Source organism: Leguminivora glycinivorella, chromosome 2 (assembly GCF_023078275.1).
Source record: "Leguminivora glycinivorella isolate SPB_JAAS2020 chromosome 2, LegGlyc_1.1, whole genome shotgun sequence".
Taxonomy (NCBI): Eukaryota; Metazoa; Arthropoda; class Insecta; order Lepidoptera; family Tortricidae; genus Leguminivora; species Leguminivora glycinivorella.
In genome coordinates, this window is record NC_062972.1 from 11,172,475 (window position 1) to 11,189,868 (window position 17,394).

At 37.3% G+C, this 17,394-nt stretch overlaps 1 protein-coding gene across 2 annotated transcripts in view; it reads left to right on the forward strand.

The window, feature by feature from the left end:
• Positions 1–17,394, forward strand: part of LOC125235901 (peroxidase-like) — a 148,682-nt gene that overhangs the window by 30,681 nt on the left and 100,607 nt on the right. The window lies entirely within an intron of this gene.

Consider the following 17,394-nt stretch of genomic DNA (forward strand, 5'->3'; position numbering starts at 1 on the left):
CACAAAATTAAAATTTTGAAAAAACCCCCGACCGCGACCTAGTAGACCGATTTTCATGAAACATGGCTAAGAACACTCCCGACTAACTCAGCTTTCAGAAAAAAAAAACTAAATCAAAATCGGTTCATCCGTTCGAGAGCTACGATGCCACAGACAGACACACACACACACAGACAGACAAACAGACAAACAGACAGACAGACAGACAGACAAACAGACAAACAGACAGACAGACAGACAGACAGACAGACAGATAGACAGACAGACAGACAGACAGACATACACACAGACAGACACGTCATACTTATAACACCCCTTCGTTTTTGCGTCGGGGGTTAAAAACTAGGTGGCACTGTTTCGCAGCCTAGAAGAGGCAAAAATCATATTTTCCTCAAATATTTTGAGTGTTATAATATTGGGTTGGCACAAAAGTAATGACACACTCTACAAAACTCTATACATTTCCTCTCTTAAGTTAATTGTTTTCGATAATATTCTAGTATGTTGTAGAACATTCTAGGTACTTCTAATGTGAGGGTATATAAAGCCGCCCTCGTGATTGGTTTAGTTAGATTGAAATAAAATGGACGAGCGACAAGTTCGAACACTTTACTTATACGAGTACTTGTTAGGCCACAGTGCGCGGGCTGCGGCTGACAATATCAACACTGCATTGGGCTCTGGAAGTACAAGCCATGCCACGGTGTCCAGATGGTTTGACCGTTTTAAATCAGGAGACAGGAGCCTTGAAAGTCAGTCACCCTCTGGGCGACCACCTGCATTCAATTTTTACCAACATAGTAATTAAGATTCCAAAAGGGGTCCTTCGTGCTATTTATTATTATTTTACGAATCGTCACAGAAAACAAAGTTCACTTCTTTACGCCGAAAAAACTAACTGACAGCCCGCGCTCGCGCCGCCGGGGTTGCCAACATACAAAAAATATATCAATCTTTGGGTAAAATTATGAGATTTTTAACATTGTCTTAAAAATATTATATAAATAATTTGTGAAGTTATGAGATTCTTAACAGTCGACCATCCTGACCCAGTGCCTGTCCCAGGCACAACACATGGATAAAAGGAATCAAACAAGCTCTAACAATTATTTTTAAAATTAACTTAAATTAACTTGTACGTTGTAATCTACCCGAAAACTTGGGATGAACGTACCCTTGAACAAAACTAATATATAAAAAAAACTAGTTGAGATCACTCGAACCCAGCTGGATTAAAATGTTCTACAATCGGTCTAGTATCAGCTATTCACAAATCAAGCCATTATGTCAGGTTAGTAATTCAATCAGGATAAGTTAGTAGGTAGCGACGAACCACTACATAAATGACTCAATACAGTGAATAGAAAGAGAAAAAATATTTGTATATATGTATATATATATGTATATATCTGTACATCCAGTGCCACTCAACTGTAAGTACCTCTGGCCCTCTCGGCCATCCTGCTTTGTTAGAATGTCCTCATTCGTTGGACATTTTGTAGCCTATAGCGTATTATACCTGCGCGATAGCAGTATAACGACCTTCTTTTGCTGAGCTGCACTGAATCCACATTTTACAAACTTATTTGGGACATATTAGGTAAATTTATTCTAAAACGAGAAAGAGCACTCAGTATTCCATCTAATTTAGCAGATAATTAATACACGACTATTTCCCGTTTTCTCTCTTGCTAAATAGAGTTGGAACGCTGGAACTACATTTAAAAACATACATTAAAACAATGGAACAACATTAAATTGAATATGAAATTATTCTGACGATACAAAAATAAGAGAAAAACACAAGATGGAATTTCTTGCTAAATGAATCTCATAGTTTCTTACGCCCTTTATGGTAACAGCTAAATTATTTTGAATTTCTTATAGTCTACATCTTGTTTTACAAACACAGATATTTATATTGCATATATAACATCAGATTTACATATCCCAATCTTAAAGTAGGTTATTGCATAATATTAAATTAATCACTCATTGGAATTCCTCATTGTGCATATAATATAAACCTATAACTTTAAAATAGATTCTAGTCGCAACTGTTCATTCCCAGACGTTACATTCCTATATAATTTTGTGCCAAAAACAATATCTCTCCTATAATTATTACTAAAACTAAATAGACTCAATTTACAAAGAACACACAACAACATATATAATAATCATAATAAACAAACGAGTTGTATTGCACGGACCGTTACTTTGACAGCTAAAATAAGTTTTATAACTCAAATAAGTTGTAATAAATTTAGTAACCGTGCATTTAAATCTATCACATACTTATTTAATTATGTGATCTTATTTTTGTTTCATTATAGCTTATTTAATATAATTTCTAATTAATCTTGCGCTTTGCAGTTAAAGAGATGTGCTTTTAGTCTTATAAACGTACTACAATATCGTGAAATATGCATCCAATTTACATTCGTCACCTCGACTACAAAAAAAATACAATAAGAGAAGTAGTCTAACGGATAGGCGTCTGTCTTCAGCTTTGAATAAAAATGATGAAAAAGTACGATCGTTGTACATCAAATGTACCGCGATGCCGATATTGCCGATAGAGATTACCGCTCCATAAATGGTTTTCACATGTGCAATAAGCATATCAAAATCGGTATCTTTCTTGACATCTTCCAACGTGCTAAAGTATTATTTATACAGAACAAACTGCGTGTATTCACATCCATAGTGAATAATTACAGGCATGGGTCGTTAATATCTGCCATAGCTCAAGTATCATATCCTAAGTCTTCATTCCGATTCAGTGATCATAGTAGGATGTAAAATTGTGTAGATTACCAGATATTATTATTGAAAATTAGAATATTACAACATACGGAATCAGTCTATAAGATGTTGTTCCTAATTTTTAATAACTATAATGGGAATGAAGTCTCGACGCTTTTACCTATAGCTAAAACAGATTCCATTTGTTTCAACGAGGTTGTCACGAGTTAGAACCGTACCTAGTACAGCCATTCGTAGCACAAACCCAACATAAATTGACCCTAAGACCCGTTTGTTCATTAAAATCTACGTAGCTTATACACTTTTTTTTTTTTAATAAATAGTAAGTTTATCAACCTCTATGCAAGTAAACACTAAGCACTAGTGTAAACAAAATCATAATTGTAAGTAAATAAATACATTATAATTCTATAACAGGATACAGCTCATCTGAATCAACTGCTAAATTTTGATTAGTTCCAGATAATAAATCATACAGCAACTAAATTATTGCACCGTCCAACAGATAATATCTACGATTCTGGGAACCTCAGAGTGTTCTCAAACAGTTTAGAGCCCTTTATACAAAATAGATTCTAGATCAAGATCTTTATAGATGGGTAAATTAGGAAGTTTTTTTTTTTTTTTTGAAATATTATTGTAAAGATAAGAATAATTTATTAATAGGAAATATTTTGAAAAACTATGATATCAATATCGTACGGCTCCACACTTGGCTAAACCTGTCACGTGGCAGCCCGAATCGTATCAATAATCAACATAAAATAGTAATTGTTTAAGATGTCATATATGACTCAAGTCACTTATATTTTATGAATACACTATAAATAAACTAAAACTACATCAGTGCCATAATTACGTGCAGATACGCAAAATCACTGTATATTATAATAACTATGGAGTTAATTAAAATGGTCACAGGTAATACTAGTATTAATATATTTATGTAAGGTTAATGCGGCCATACCAGTATGTCCCGTAGATGTGGTTCTTCAAGTGTGGTTCAAATGTGCCACTCTCAAACAAAAGGTATCACATTATCGCTTAATCATAGGTAATTTGTATAAAAATACGAGCTAAGCTAGCTGATACTAGAGCAGTTTTATGCTTACTTATAGTGAATTACGCCTACAATGCAATGCTAAAGCATTGTCATCTGAAAGGCAAATCAATCAACGAGCCCAAAAAGCTCACCTATACTTTTCAATCACTTAATTACAAGGAGACAGAAGCTATTCTAAGTAATGGTTTTGTAATGTACGTAAATAATAAAAATTTTGCGAATAACAAATGTCCTGTAAATTGCAAGTAATATTTAAGTACCAAAAGTCAGATCTCCGATAGTATATAGATCTAACTCGCCTCGTTATAATGCCCAAAACTTTATTTCCGTTGTAGATTTTTTTTTTGCATTTCGCATTTCATATAAAATATTATCATTTCGTCACTACTTCATGACTATGTAAAAGTGTTTTATCTTTGTTCTTTAAATTTACTAGTAATACGAGGTTTTTAAAGGAAATCCCAAATACGAAAACCGCAATTTAAAATTAACCTAATAAAATATCAGACAAAAAAAACAGCAAATTGAGTATCTAAATTTGACATAAAATTAAATTTACTTTAGGAGGTGTACCTCCAAATAATTCTGAAAATAGTTTGTTTCATATGCTAACTAAGCTAACTTACAGTGAAAAATGACCATACAGTATGCAGCATTCGAATTATAAGGGAAAGACTTAAAACTGCGACTCAGTCGATATTCCTAAATATTGTATTATTAGTCGATATTTCAATATCATAGAATTTAAGCTTTTTATGGACGCAAAATTAAAATTGTAGATTATCATACATAAAATAGTACGAAAACGTCCTGCGCTAAGCCAACATGCAGTCTCAGCGTTTACGACCAATGTTTTTTTTTTCTTCACCCCCCTTCAGCCAGCAACTTATACAACTGAACGTTGAATTCTTGTCCACCTCAAGGATCCATCCAAAATGAATAATGGTAGAAACACAATAGCCCATCGTATCCGCTTGTTTAAGGAAATATCTTGCCGGCTTGTAAGAAAGAAGAAAGACACAAAATAATCATATAACAAATCAGAGACATTATGTTCTGTGTAGAGTTTGCATTATCCGACGGATTTTTAATATTCGAATAATTCGGATAATACAATTTTTATTATTCGAATATTCGAATAATTCGGATAATTTCGGATAATTTATTAAATGGAACAAAATTAATGTTACAGGTGCGTATAAGCGTGGAATTGATAACGGCTGAGATAGATGAGCGCCATAATGCGAAATTTACCTACATTTTTATTTATTTTTTGCGTAAATCAGCAAACTGTAGAAATTAAAACACACCTAGCTCTCTATCTTTAGTTCTATGACTAGAATCTTGCAATCAGATAGTGAGCTGTCGATATAAGACAGTAAGTAGTAGTGATTAGTTAGGTGTTAGGTATAACGAGAAGTTTTTCTGACAACACCTTTACCTTGGAAATGGATGGTAGAGAGGATGGCTTGTGTAGAGTGGAACGTGAGACAACATCATTGGATATGATGATGGTTATAGGCGTTGTCATATTATCCGTTCCGATATCGGATATAGGAAGGATGTCAAATGATTTCGAGAATGTATAGGAGTCGGTCCTTCGCTCGATCAGATCGGATACTCATCTTATCTTAAATCTGCGGGGCCCTTCCGGATACACTTCGACCCATCGGGATATTTTGTGCAATTACCCCCTTAGATCTTAAGATCCTTCAGCTATTCAGGAACTTCTCGACCATCTCCACGTATCGGATGATGAGGCTCATGGGTAGCTCTCTGATGTCCTTTGGTACTAGGTAGCCTGCTCCAAAGTTCTTCATTCTTTGTCTGGCGAGGGCGTGACATTCACACATTAGATGTCTGACGGTCTCTTCCTCTTCGCCGCACATGCGACAATCTGTGTAGTCAGCGTGTCCCATCTTGACCAACATTCCTTTGATCCCGTAATGGCCTGTGAACACCCCCGTTATAATTTGGAGTTGTCTTTTGCCTAGCTTTCCTAGCTTTTTGCTCCATCCAGATTCTACCCTCCGCATAAAGAGCTTTGAATGCTTCAGACCTACCAGGGCATCCCACTCTTTTTGGTGATTAGCCTTTGTATGGTCCTTCATAGCCGTTTTAATGGTTCCTTGTGACGTTGTCTTCAGACCTGGCCTTGGCAAGTTCATCAGCATTTTCATTGCCAATGAAGCCTTCGTGCCCCGGTATCCATACCAGTTGCACCTTGTTTTTCCTTCCAAGCTTGTTAAGAGCTTGGATGCCGTTTAATACTAGTCAAGAGTCACCTCTGGGCGATGTGAAGGCTTTGAGTGCCGCCTGACTGTCGCTGAGTATATAGATATTCTTTCCTTGGGTTTGTCTAACTATATTCTTATGTACACAGGTAATTATTGCGTATGTCTCGGCTTAAAAGACAGTGGCATAATTGCCCATGCTGATACTACCACTGTAGTCACTAGTCATTTGCATAAATGCCTACGCCCGTACCAGATGCCATCTTGGACCGGATCGGATACTTAATATAAAAAGTTGAAAACTCTTTTCGTAGGCTCTAAACAAAAGCGTCCTGGTTAGGGTCTTAGAACAGGAATGAGCAACTGAGCATAGGTACTCGTTCAAAACAGAATAACCAAAAAATGAGAAGACCAATTAGTCGAAGACACTTCCTATCCAGGTGTGGATAATTTTAGACCTTAGTTGCACAGTGGCTGGTACCAAAGTACCAATGGAAGGGGAGAGGTGATAAATAAGTAAGTAAATTCTTTATTGTACCACCAACATAAAATATACAAGACATAAAATTTAAAAAAATGAAGAAGGAGGAGGTACAAAGGCGAACTTATTTAAATATTCAAATCCAAAATGCCTCAAATTGCTCGGCAGCAATTTGATGGGTTTTCGTTTCCAAGCTGATCAGTAGATCGACTAAGATTTCAAAGTATAAGTAAGTAGTAATTAGACCGATTTTTGTGTATGAATGTAACTAAGGACTTAAAAGGAAAATGCCTTATATTTCTTAGTGAAGTGGAGGGAATTCTGGCGTACTAAATTGCCATGGAACTGATAATAGCTAAATTCGGAGTGAGGCGCTAAATTTCAATTTCAAAAAAACAAGGGAATTGGAAATCTAGGTATAAATCTCCCTTATTAAGTACGATTTTACAGATAACTTCACGTTAGCTATTAGCAGTAATGAAAGTAGGTTGGGGTAGCGTTTTCATATTAAAAAATAATACTTGAACGTTTTTCTGTTTATTTAAATCATCCAATTAATCGAATATTTGATAAGAACTGAGTGCGTGGGGTGAGGCATTCTGCTTACTTCTTGTCCACGAATGCTTTCTTTGTTTTGTAAATATTAGTTTGATTTTGAAGATAAATAGGTGTTAACTTGTTAGCAATAACATTGTCCGTATTAAGAATTGATCGAAATTGGTTTCAGTGACGTCTATCTATTAAATATATTACTTATAAATAAAAAATAATGTTTATAGAAATTATCCGTTTATCCGGATAATTTCACTTGGATTATTCGAATATTTTCGGATAAAAATATTGGCGGATATTCGAATAATTCGGATATTCGAATATCCGGATTGCAAACCCTAGTTCTGTGCAACGAACGTCTCGTCATGACATGATCAACATTAGTAAGTAACAACTTTCAGGGCTGGACACCACGAGTGCTCTTGCGCAAGCAGTGTTCCAACTTATTTCTAGAAAAATAACAATCTGGCTACCGCTTGTAACCAGCTACTTCAGTCTCCGTCCAGTTAAAACACGAATTTAAGGAAATTTATCTAACCTCTTCGTTAGTTAAATTTCTCTGAAGTAAGGTACTCTTGTGTGCCCATTTTAGGATAGAATAACAAATGTTGCAAAATAGAATTACCTACTAAATAAAATAATAACATATTCGTGGTGTATAATGTCAAAATGTCCAAAAATCAAACAAGATGAATACCTAATTAAGCGAGAACATGTCACTTGGTTCAGATCAAGTTCTAAAATGAACATTTATATTATTAAAAGAAACATCATCAAGTTATCCATAAAGATGTTAAATTCTTCAAGAATTTCAAGACGATATGAACTCTGAAATTTCATTCTTGAATATAATACTGATTAGTCTGCTTACCGTTTACCATCACCTAACATGTATAAACCTTTAGGTGTCGTTCAACGTTAACGATAGAATGTCAGACTACCACTTACACAACCGGTGGTGCTGTGGCCTCAGTCCTGTGTTACGGTGAGATGACTGGCTACCGTTTGCGCATGCTTCGGTCTCATCCAGTATGATCTAAATGATCTGGCTAACGCTTGCACACACCAGGTGCTTTGGCCTCGTCCAGTATAAGCTAAATAATCTGGCTACCGCTTGCACACACCAGGTGCTTCGGCCTCGTCCAGTATAAGCTAAATAATCTGGCTACCGCTTGCACACACCAGGTGCTTCGGCCTCGTCCAGTATTATGATGAAATGACTGACTACCGTTTGCCACACAAGGGCTCCGGCCTCGTCCAGCATTATGATGAAATGTCTGGCTACCGTTTGCCACACAAGGGCTCCGGCCTCGTCCAGCATTATGATGAAATGACTGACTACCGTTTGCCACACAAGGGCTCCGGCCTCGTCCAGCATTATGATGAAATGTCTAGCTACCGTTTGCCACACAAGGGCTTCGGCCTCGTCCAGCATTATGATGAAATGTCTGGCTACCATTTGCCACACAAGGGCTCCGGCCTCGTCCAGCGTTATGATGAAATGACTGGCTACCGCTTGCCACAAAAGGGCTTCGGCCTCATCCAGTACAACTGTAGTGGTGTTATCTGAGATAAATTTCAACAATTATAAGTAGACACAAACATAACAACTTCACAGTTTCACATAAACTTAAGCAGTTCAATATTCAAAACAATTTAACAATATAGAAAAGAACAATCAATTTCCTCAAATTAAAACACATTGTGAACTATATGACGGTGTCGATATTTATGACGTTTATCATGAAAGTCACTACTACTCTCACTACTACTAGATAAATGCTTTCGAGAATTACTTCTCCTTCGACTATAGCGCTCAGACGAACTTGAACGATCTCTACTTGTTTTCACGTATTATTATGGCCCACCCTGTATACGTGCGATAAAAAGAATTGTATTCAGTATAACCATTTGCACTGTGTAGGTCACCATGTATGAACGCATTATGGCCCACCCTGTATACGTGCGATAAAAAAAATATTCGTATCAGGTATAAACATGGCACTAAGTGGGTCACCACGTGCAAACGCATCATGGCCCACCCTGTATATACATGATTAAAGAAAAACCTTATTTATTATAGTCATGGGAACTATATGGGTCACCATTTATAAATGAATTATGGCCCACCCTGTTTGTGTGATCAAAAAAAAACCTTATTTATTATAGTCATGGGAACTATATGGGTCACCATGTATAAACGCATTATGACCCACCCCGTATATGTGTGATTAACAATTTGTATCAGATTGTTTGGTTGTACTAAAATTTTATTTGACGGGTATAGATTTATTTTAAACTACTTGATGTTAAATCAATTTAACCCTTAGGTACCAGTTAAAAAGTTTAACCCTTAGAATTTTAATGTCAGAATGTAAAATATATTATTTTTTTTGTTATTGTTTTGAGTTGAGGATGATAAAACCCAATAAGCACTAGTTATTGAATGTAGTTAGTATAATAAGTACTTGATCAGTTTAATCCACTAAAATATTCTGATGAATAATTCGTAAGTATAACTAGTCACTTTTATTTTAGTTCTATATTAACGTTAAATGTAAAAATTCCTATATATAGAAATAAGTAAATAAATAAAAACTAAAACTAAAAGTCCCTGCGGTAAGGTGTCGCAGGCGCTGGCTACATTACCTCGCTGGACTGTCAAACTGATCCGTATATATTATATGATAATGTCATAAGCTTTTGGCAGAATCACTTAATTGAAACTGTGTGAAGCCACCATTAACAAAACCAAATCAATAACCAACGAGTAAGCCACTTTCCCGCTATGCTACTGTTTGTAACGGATTGTCTTGCGTTGATTATTAAATTATATTCCTTCATCTCAAATACTATTTAGGATTTGAAAAATTGTACACTAGCATCTTGAGGTAGCAATTGCAAGCAAAATTTCATTAGCCCAAATTGGCCCGTTGAATAACCGGATTTCATAAGAACTTATTTATCATTATTGTATTTTTATTATGAAATCATAACAATTTAACCGAAATATATGCTAAAACCCTATAAATATGAGCTCTATATGCAGCTCTAAAGTTTTTGTAATGACAGTTAAGTAGATAATGTACGCTTGGCACATTGTGCAGGCTACTATGCAGATACAGTTTTTATTATCTATTACAACTCAGAGGACTTCATGTTGTGATTTATTTACTCAATATAATTTCATTTGCATTATTTAGAGCATTTTACATTCCTGATGTGTTTTATTCATTGATAAATTGTATGGCTGTAATTGCAATCATCCAACATTCATCAATGATATTATTAACCATTTTAAAGTAAATCAGTGTGTAAGAATATTACAATTATGGTTTAATAACAAATAAGCTTTGGTATGTAACACTGACTACAAGGCCGTAACTGAAAAGTAGGCTACTACCGAACAACAATATGAAAGGAAAGAACTCTTTGACAAAGCCGGTTATTACCAAGTGTGCTAATGAAAATAAAGTTAAATATAAATCATTGCTAATAGTGACATGATTATTGTTGTATTCACCATGTTTCTCAACATAATGAATAGGTAGAGCACGCTCAGTTTGCTACACATATTATCGATATTCGTGGGTGACTTTTCTACGTAATTTAGTTACTATGCTACGAGAATATCTTAACCCGTAAACAATAACACAAGTTACTTGATACACCTTATGTTGAATCGAGGCTCGAGTTTGTCCGAGCTAGTAGTAGAACATAACTATTTTCTTGCAAATAACCTCAAATATTACGACATTTTCTGTTTGCTTTCAGGGCACAAAACATGTTATTTATGTTAATTGTTCAGTATATCAGTAACCCCCGATAACTACGATCGATAATTAAGTACGAAATCGTATGAGAAGCAAGCCGGCTCAGATTGAAAAGAAAAACAATTCTTACATACCAAGTTGTCCTTGATCCTTTACTTACAAAACACAATTCTGTGGGTTTGAGAACTTATGTCACTTCTGAATTTTTACCAACATAGTAATTAAGATTCCAAAAGGGGTCCTTCGTGCTATTTATTATTATTTTACGAATCGTCACAGAAAACAAAGTTCACTTCTTTACGCCGAAAAAACTAACTGACAGCCCGCGCTCGCGCCGCCGGGGTTGCCAACATACAAAAAATATATCAATCTTTGGGTAAAATTATGAGATTTTTAACATTGTCTTAAAAAATATTATATAAATAATTTGTGAAGTTATGAGATTCTTAACATTACGGGAGATGAATCATGGATTTATTGTGAGAACGATACACGTCGTGCTTTTTGGCTGCCTCGAGAAGAAACGCCACCAACTCAACCGAAGCTGAGTCAAAAGAACCGCTTAAAAGTTTTGCTTTGTTGTGTCTGGGACTCGCAAGGCATGCTGTTTCATGAACTTTTACACAATGAAACTGTAAACGCTCACAAATATTCAACACAGCTCACCGAACTATCTTCTACTATCAAGAAAAAACGACGAAGACGAGCCACTGTAATTTTACTACATGATAACGCTCGACCTCATGTCGCATCTACCGTTCGCCAACAGCTGCAGAACTTGGGCTGGGAGACTATCTTATCTTATCTTATCTTAAATCTGCGGGGGCCCTTACGGATACACTTCGACCCATCGGGATCTTTTGTGCAATTACCCCCTACGATCCTAAGATCCTTCAGCTATTCAGGAGCTTCTCGACCATCTCCACGTATCGGATGATGAGGCTCATGGGTAGCTCTCTGAAGTCCTTCGGTGCCAGGTAGCCTGCTCCAAAGTTCTTCATTCTTTGTCTGGCGAGGGCGTGACATTCACACATTAAATGTCTGACGGTCTCTTCCTCTTCGCCACACATGCGACAATCAGTGTTGTCGGCGTGTCCCATCTTGGCCAAAATTCCTTTGACCCCGTAATGGCCTGTGAACACCCCCGTTATAATTTGGAGTTGTCTTTTGCCTAGCTTCCCTAGCTTTTTGCTCCATCCAGAGTCTACCCTCTGCATAAAGAGCTTTGAATGCTTCAGACCAACCAGGGCATCCCACTCTTTTTGGTGACTAGCCTTTGTTTGGTCTTTCATAGCCATTCTGATGGTTCCTTGTGAAAGGCCCACATAAGGTTCCGGACCTATGAAGTTGTCTTCAGATCCGGCCTTGGCAAGTTCATCAGCGTTTTCATTGCCAATGAAGCCTTCGTGCCCCGGTATCCATACCAGTTGCACCTTGTTTTGCCTTCCAAGCTTGTTAAGAGCTTGGATGCCGTTTAATACCAGTCTAGAGGTAACTCTGGGCGATGTGAAGGCTTTGAGTGCCGCTTGACTGTCGCTGAGTATATAGATAGTCTTACCTTGGATTTGTCTAACTATATTCTCATGTACACAGGCAATTATTGCATATGTCTCGGCTTGGAAGACCGTGGCATAATTGCCCATGCTGATACTACCACTGTAGTCATTTGCATAAATGCCTGCGCCCGTACCAGATGCCATCTTGGACCCGTCTGTATACCAGATGATGGTGTTGTCATCAGGGGTGGGTGTCTCCAGACCCTCCTTCCATTCGGCTCTAGTATGGACTTTGGTTTTGAAGTTTTTGTGGAAGATGAATTTCGGTTGCATTTTGTCGCAGCCCATACTCATCAGCCTTCCCATAGAATTGTTGTATTCCATGCTTGTGTGTTTAGTCTTCGGCATGCTATCGCTCCAGAGGCCTGTTAAAGCCAGCCGGTGTAGCGATTTCAGTGCCTCAGACTGTATCACTAGATGTAGCGGCGGGAGATCCAATAGTACCTCCAATGCTGCTGTTGGCGTCGTTCTGAACGCACCCGTTATAGCCATGCATGCTGTCCTTTGTACCTTCATGAGGACATCCTTGCATGTGCTCAGTAATGTCCTTGGCCACCAGGCCAGGCTTCCGTACAGGATTATAGGTCTCACCATCATGGTGTAGATCCACCTTAGTACCTTTGGGTTTAAACCCCATGTTTTGCCGTAAGCTGACCTACACATTCCAAACACTCTAAGTGCCTTGGCTGTGGTCAGTTCGACGTGTCTTTTCCAGTTCAGTTCTTTGTCTAGTGTTACCCCTAGATATTTCACTTCATTGGAAAGTTCAAGTACCCTTCCATAGAGCCTTAGTTGCTCCATGCCAGTAAGGGCCCTTTTCCTGGTAAACGGTACTACCACTGTTTTGCCTGGATTGATGGAGAGTTGTTGGTGGTTACACCACCTCTCCACTTGCCTCAGTGCTGTATTCATGATTTCTGACACCGTTCCCGGGAATTTCCCGTTTATGAGTATCACTAAATCATCTGCATAACCCACTGTATATACTGGGCCCCTATTTAGTTCTTCCAAAAGTGAGTTCACTACCAGGCTCCATAGAGTCGGAGAGAGAACCCCACCTTGTGGACAACCTTTTGTTGCTGTGGCTAGTAATTCTTCCCCCATGAGGGAGGACTTAATTAGCCGGCTGTTCAACATATTACCTATCCAGCGGCAGATGGTAGGTTCTATGCCATGTTTGAGTGCAGCATTATTGATTGCACCATATGTGGTGCGATCAAAGGCACCTTCGACATCCAGAAATGCAGCAAGACATAGTTCTTTGTTTTCTATGGCCTGCTCCGCTCTAGTTGTCACCAGGTGTAGTGCTGTCTCCGTGGACTTGCCCGGCTGGTATGCACATTGCAAGCGGTGTAGTGGATGTCTCTTGAGCGGACCATCCCTGATGTGTCTGTCCACCAGTTTCTCCAAAGTTTTAAGGAGAAATGATGATAGACTTATGGGCCTATATGATTTGGCTTCTGTGTAATCCTCTTTGCCTGGTTTGGGCAAGTATGTTACCTTTACTAACCTCCATGCACGTGGTACATGTCCGAAGGCAATACACGCTTTGTACAGTCTACTCAAGTGGGGTATAAGTACGTTAGCGCCTTCTCGTAGTAGTATGGGGTAGATTCCATCTGGCCCCGGGGCTTTATATGGCTGAAATGTCGATAATGCCCATTGTATTTTGTTGTGGTCTACTACCTTTTTCGACGTGTCCCAATTATGCCTGGTCGTGCGAGTGCACTGTTCCGTAACACTAATTGGTTCGTCGTCTGGTACACTCTGATTTATTATCGAGCCTGGAAAATGTGTGGCACACATCACCTTGAGGGTCTCTAGCCCCGTTTCAGTCATTCCACCATCACTCCTTCTAATAGAGGTGAGTGGGACTGACTTCGTTGTGGCTAGTGCCTTCGTGAGTCTCATGCCTTCCGGAATGGAACCGATTTGATCGCAGTGGTTTTTCCACGCTTTCCTTTTCGCTTTCCTCACTGCCTTGCTATTAGACCCAGAGCCCAGGCCCGCCAGACCTTCCTCAAATTCTCAAGGATGAAACTTTGGGACAATGTAGAGTTCATATCGGCGGTTAATGTGTGCATATTTTCTAGTTCGGCCCATCGGCCAATTTTTTGCTATCAAGTGATGAAGGTGAAAAAAAAAAGTGCTTACTTTCCTTAAATTCTCAAGGCTGATTTTTATATATGTGTTAAAGCACGTTGTTAGAAATTGGTTTTAATCAATGCCAGACCGTTTCCGCCGGCCATAACTTTTGCCAGACGCGACAAAGTTGGCAAAAAACGACTCTAACTTACCTCATTTTCTCAAGCCTGATTTTGATATATGATACGCAGGGACCTATAACTAGACCGTTTGTAAGCAGCCAGACCAATCGGATGGACCCAACCATCCGCCAGACCGACTTAAAGTTTCGATATGAGCATTAGTAGAATTGAAATATTCCGGGTCTATAAAAGCTAAAAACTTGAATTTTCTACATTAAGCTACGTGTATATTGTATACTTGACGTTATAAGCGACTTTCAAAAATTTTACTTCCAAGGAAATAAAAAAATGAAAGTTTATATGTGGTGCAAGATTAATTTTAAGCTATGAATTTTATTTACACTGCGTAAGTACATGTGTATTTTATTATAAATATAACTTTTACCAGACGCGACAAAGTTGGCAAAAAACGACTCTAACTTACCTCATTTTCTCAAGCCTGATTTTGGTATATGATACGCAGGGACCTGTAACCAGACCGTTTGTAAGCAGCCAGACCAATCGGATGGACCCAACCATCCGCCAGACCGACTTAAAGTTTCGATATGAGCATTAGTAGAATTGAAATATTCCGGGTCTATAAAAGCTAAAGACTTGAATTTTCTACATTAAGCTACGTGTATATTGTATATACTTGACGTAATAAGCGACTTTCAAAAATTTTACTTCTAAGAAAATAAAAAAATGAAAGTTTATATGTGGTGCAAGATTAATTTTAAGCTATGAATTTTATTTACACTGCGTAAGTACATGTGTATTTTATTATAAATTTAAAGAAGAAAAGTAAATTAAACTTTTTTTCGGTCGTCGAACAAGGTGGTTTAAAATTAGTTTTAAGATCGATCCTTTTTAATTTGTGGGCGAGGGACCTCACACTATGTATAAAGGCACTATGTGTATGTTGCATATAATGTCAAATCCCTCGCATACTACAAAAGTTATTTAAGCTTTTATATAAGTTCAGTTAAAATGAGGTGGAAAGTATAAGTGTATATGTTGTGTACACACGTAAAGTATTCTAAACTTTTTATAACGGCATACATGTATTTGAAGAATGCCAAAAATTTATTCGTGTCTGAAAATTCAGCATCTCCGACATGGGTTATAACGGGGTTGATGATGTTCGTATTGAGTACAAATGTTTAAACTTCCTAAACTTGTAATTCTAAAGTTCGTCACTTAGGTATGTTACCATGTTTTGTAGGAGAAAGGAAATTCGTTTAGTTATATACCGTTGTAACATTGATTGTTTACTTCTTTGAATTGAATATTTAATTTATAATGCACTGCACCAATTTGTTTTTTCCTTGTTTACGTTATTTATAATATAAAATTCAATTCGTTATTCAAGTTTTTAGCTTTTATAGACCGGGAATATTTCAATTCTACTAATGCTCATATCGAAACTTTAAGTCGGTCTGGCGGATGGTTGGGTCCATCCGATTGGTCTGGCTGCTTACAAATGGTCTAGTTACAGGTCCCTGCGTATCATATATCAAAATCAGGCTTGAGAAAATGAGGTAAGTTAGAGTCGTTTTTTGCCAACTTTGTCGCGTCTGGTAAAAGTTATATTTATAATAAAATACACATGTACTTACGCAGTGTAAATAAAATTCATAGCTTAAAAAAATTAATCTTGCACCACATATAAACTTTCATTTTTTTATTTCCTTAGAAGTAAAATTTTTTAAAGTCGCTTATTACGTCAAGTATACAATATACACGTAGCTTAATGTAGAAAATTCAAGTTTTTAGCTTTTATAGACCCGGAATATTTCAATTCTACTAATGCTCATATCGAAACTTTAAGTCGGTCTGGCGGATGGTTGGGTCCATCCGATTGGTCTGGCTGCTTACAAACGGTCTAGTTACAGGTCCCTGCGTATCATATATCAAAATCAGGCTTGAGAAAATGAGGTAAGTTAGAATCGTTTTTTGCCAACTTTGTCGCGTCTGGTAAAAGTTATATTTATAATAAAATACACATGTACTTACGCAGTGTAAATAAAATTCATAGCTTAAAATTAATCTTGTACCACATATAAACTTTCATATTTTTATTTCCTTAGAAGTAAAATTTTTGAAAGTCGCTTATTACGTCAAGTATACAATATACACGTAGCTTAATGTAGAAAATTCAAGTTTTTAGCTTTTATAGACCCGGAATATTTCAATTCTACTAATGCTCATATCGAAACTTTAAGTCGGTCTGGCGGATGGTTGGGTCCATCCGATTGGTCTGGCTGCTTACAAACGGTCTAGTTATAGGTCCCTGCGTATCATATATCAAAATCAGGCTTGAGAAAATGAGGTAAGTTAGAGTCGTTTTTTGCCAACTTTGTCGCGTCTGGCAAAAGTTATGGCCGGCGGAAACGGTCTGGCATTGATGATAACCAATTTCTAACAACGTGCTCTAACACATATATAAAAATCAGCCTTGAGAATTTAAGGAAAGTAAGCACTTTTTTTTTTCACCTTCATCACTTGATAGCAAAAAATTGGCCGATGGGCCGAACTAGAAAATATGCACACATTAAACGCCGATGTGAACTCTACATTGTCCCAAAGTTTCATCCTTGAGAATTTGAGGAAGGTCTGGCGGGCCTGGGCTCTTGATCTATATACTCTGTGAGTTTTCGCGCGTAGAGCTCAAAATCATTACTTCTTTTGGCATCGTTGAAGACAGCCCTAGTTTCTTT